Source organism: Olea europaea, chromosome 8 (genome assembly GCF_002742605.1).
Source record: "Olea europaea var. sylvestris chromosome 8, O_europaea_v1, whole genome shotgun sequence".
In the NCBI taxonomy this organism is placed as follows: domain Eukaryota; kingdom Viridiplantae; phylum Streptophyta; class Magnoliopsida; order Lamiales; family Oleaceae; genus Olea; species Olea europaea.
The window spans coordinates 16,311,660-16,315,718 of record NC_036244.1 but is presented as its reverse complement, the minus strand read 5'-3'; positions in this window follow the sequence as shown (position 1 = coordinate 16,315,718).

Below are 4,059 nucleotides of genomic sequence, written 5' to 3'. Positions count from 1 at the left end.
GGGCGGGCGGGAGTTTTTGTCATCCCTAAAATGGAAAACTCGGCCTAATGTAATTGGACGGAGGGAGTAATTCTTTTTATGTTTTATTCTGAATTTAAATATCGTTTATAGATTAAAATAATTGATTTTCTAATTAGGTGAAATTTTAGTGGACCACGAACTATATCAAGTAATGGTAGAAGTGCCACAAACACTCTCTCTCGATTCTTCCAGTGTAGACTGGAATTCAAGTAACATTTAAATAAATGTTAATTACTATAAGTAATGGGATTAGGTGTAGATTAATATGTATTTTAATTATGGTTTGCAGCCCACTTCCACAACAGCTTCCAATTAATAACATTGCCCACCCATATTTAGGTTTGGACATTGCTTTCTTAGTACAATTATAGTACTAATATCTTACGTACGTGTTATATATTGAAATTTAGACGCGTAAACAAATCACCATTGCAATTTTCCAGTAAATTGAGGTCATCCTATCTGTCGAGCCGAGACGTGAACCTATATGCCACGTCTTGATTTATTGTTGACCTTGGCTTTCACCAGATACTAGTAAACACAAGCTGAACACTTCTCAATACCTACCAACTCGAGTAGTGTACCCTAACGTGGAATTTTGAGAAATTTTGAATGTGATGGATTACGCAAGCTCGTTTGGCCTATGTTTATAAACTACTTACAAATATTTAAACCACTGTTTATTTACATATTTGAAGAAATTTACAATTATTATTCACTTATCCATCGTTGATTCATATCTATTTGTAATTTAAATTGTTTAAATCAATTTGTATAAAAGTCATCATCAGCGATCAAATGTGCTAATTAATGAAAGATTAATGATAAGAATGCAACAAAAATAGTTTAAGAATATAAGTGTGACATTGATCAAAAGTTGAGAACCTTCTAGACAATAAAAAAATGCACTAAAAGAAAATTTTGGTGACAATATAATCACCCCGTAAAAATCTTATAACATTTTGCAAATTATCCCTAAACAATACATTAATTATCATAGAAAAAATAAGAATCTATGAATATCTTTAAACGAACAATTAAAAAAAAACAAAAACAAAAATAAAAACAAAATTTTCGATCGAGAATTTGCAATGAAAGAATAAGTCGTGCTGGCAATTTGCGTGCAACGATGTTATCCATAGGCCCCATTTATCAAACAAATTAATTAAGATTTTAAATTTGATGGATTTTTATAGGTCAAGGCTGGTGGTGGACCATTTTTATTTATTTATTTTTCAATTCAATTATTAATAAAAATCTTCTCTTCTAATGGCCTATAATTACTTCCATTAATAATAATTTAGTCTTGCAAGTTGCTCGAAGATCATGGAAAATCTTTTTAGTCAAAATGGAATAATACTCCACCGGCCAAACTCTTAATTAATGTTGTTACATGACTGCCATCTGTTTTCGATTAATATTGTCAACTTCATATGTATGACATTCGCTAAGATATGAACATATATGTTACTTTTAGAAGATAATTTATTGTGGGTTTGTGAATGTTTGCTGGTTTACGTTGCCGACTTAGCATTGACTTGAGAATCTCGTGGTTGATCATTTCACGGCACAAGTTAAAATCTTTTACCTCAATAATAGTTACGGTTAATCGAAGTGGATCATAAACTACGTATCTGTTGTCCTAACTTCAACAGTTTTACGGATAATGTAACTTGGCGCGTTTGTTCGAATAAACATGCTGCAATGAGCTCGTTCTTTTCAACGTATTGTATGACATTATTTAAAGTTGTACTTGCCAAACTTTGATATTAAAAACAAAAAAGAAATAAAATTGGTATGGAAAAGGGCCCTAATCAGGTCTTTACTAAAATAATATATATAAAAAGTGATTGTCTTTATCTTTTCATTAGAAATATTTAATGCAACAATCATACATGACTCCATCAGGCACAAATTTATTGCTGGGAATCATGTTGACAGAATTTTGTTACATAAAAAGGGACAATCGGATTTCTATTTCATTTGTAAATAGTTTTTAACATTCTCTCATCAAAGGAGTTTTTATTTTGAATCGCTTGCTATAGCTTAGGTTCTTGTTAAAAATGAAAAAATTTGCTCATTCCAAAGAATGATTAACATGCATTAATAGATGTGCTAATGCTTCGAGTTACAACGCACTTAGTACAAAGAGACCATGACAAAGTCCATCGACAGGAACTTTTGGTCCGGATGGAATTCATCTATTTTGACATAAAATGACCCCATTTTGATGAACGAGTTAACGCAGACGAAGTCCAACCAAATATATTGTTTAAAACAATAAAGAAGAACCCTATTTGACGACGTTGTACAAATCAAATTTACTCCATGCTGTCATATCGATTGAGTATTCTTTTCTCATTTTTTATTTTATTTTTATAACTCAGGTGTCCAAGGTTCACCTGACTAATTCTAAGGAGTGTCGACCTTCTCCTCTCGTAGATGGAGTATTGCTTATGATGAAAATTTGGGCTATTATAATGTCTATCTTGCCTAGGTAGATGTAAATGCTCATCTTGTTGATTTGTGTCAAATAAAAATCAAATTTTTAATAAATTTCAATAAAAGTCAATGAAATATATGATTAAAAATTTATTATTCTAATAAAATATATGATTAAAAATAATTATTGATTTATGTTGATCACGAGAAAAATTGGAAACAGATAAGAATCGTGTTAAATCCAAAAATGTAACTAAAAGTTAGTATCGAACTTTATATAGGAAATTGTGGTGTAAGCAAGTGTTGGGTGGGGTCAGAACTAAAGGTTCTTCTGCTGCTGCAACTTTCGTCTCTTATATATTTTGAGTTACAGAACAACCCACTAATCAGACGCCTTCTATAGATAGACACAATTACGCACTATCTTTTGTCATCCCAAAATTTTGCTATTTTTAGAATTTTATTTTTCACCATTTTCAAAATTAATTAATATAATTTTATTTTAAGGTATTGGATATATAATCCGAGAAATTTTAGTATTACTTGAAAAGGAAAAAAGAAAAGTTCCCTTCTTTCTTTTTGTATTTTCTTTTATTATAGATAGACATATGCTTGATTTAAATAGTAGTATATCATGTAGTCAAGTTATAATTTATTATAACTATAATCATAATAGTGTTTCCACATTTATTACTTTCAATTGTCGTTTTTTTAAGATGAAAATTTTGGAGGTAAGTCAATCACGTACCTCTCTCGTTTGTACTTCGATCAAGGAATTCAAATTCATTCACAAAGTCTAGACGGAGGCCTAAAAATCATGCTTAAGCTTTGGTGGCGTTTTACTTTAAAAAAAAAAGAAAAAGAAAGAAGATACGTACGATATGAGATTTATGAGGTGGAAATTGAGTGCGCTGAGTGTGAAGATATATATATAATTAAATTTGTTTTTTATTCGTTTATGACTTGAAGACAGATTTATGTTATGTTTCAAATTTTATTTATTGAACTATTATCTACGGACTATGATTCCAAATTTACCAATATATATATAGCATTTTGCTTTTGTATGGTTTCATTGGAAATACTTTCACCTGAAATGATGTTTGATGCAGGGGCGTACAAAGAACCCATCAACCAATTGAAATTGTTATATTAAAAAATTGAAAATGTTAATTTTGTTTCGTATGGTTTGATTTAGGGCACCTAATTTTTATTAAAAAATTTACTTACTTTATTCAATGCATATTATTTATTAGCCATTTTTTAAGTCGATACGGTCCACTTATTCGTAAAATTATTTACGCAATCGTAGATATTTTTTGAGAAAAAGGGGTTCTTAAAGAATTTAAAATCTTCATTTATTTAAAAATGAATAATAGTAAAAGTTCTTTTAAAAAAAGAAGAAGAAGAAATATCTCTGCTTATTTATATTTATTCAATATTTAATTTTGTTCTTAGAGATTAAAATCAGATTTTTTTAATAAATTTTGATAAAAGTAAATGAAATAAACTGAGTTTAATATTTTAAAAAGTACTGTAGCATTATCTTGTCTCCCCCCAAACCTCTACCCACGTAACACACCCTCAAACTGCACC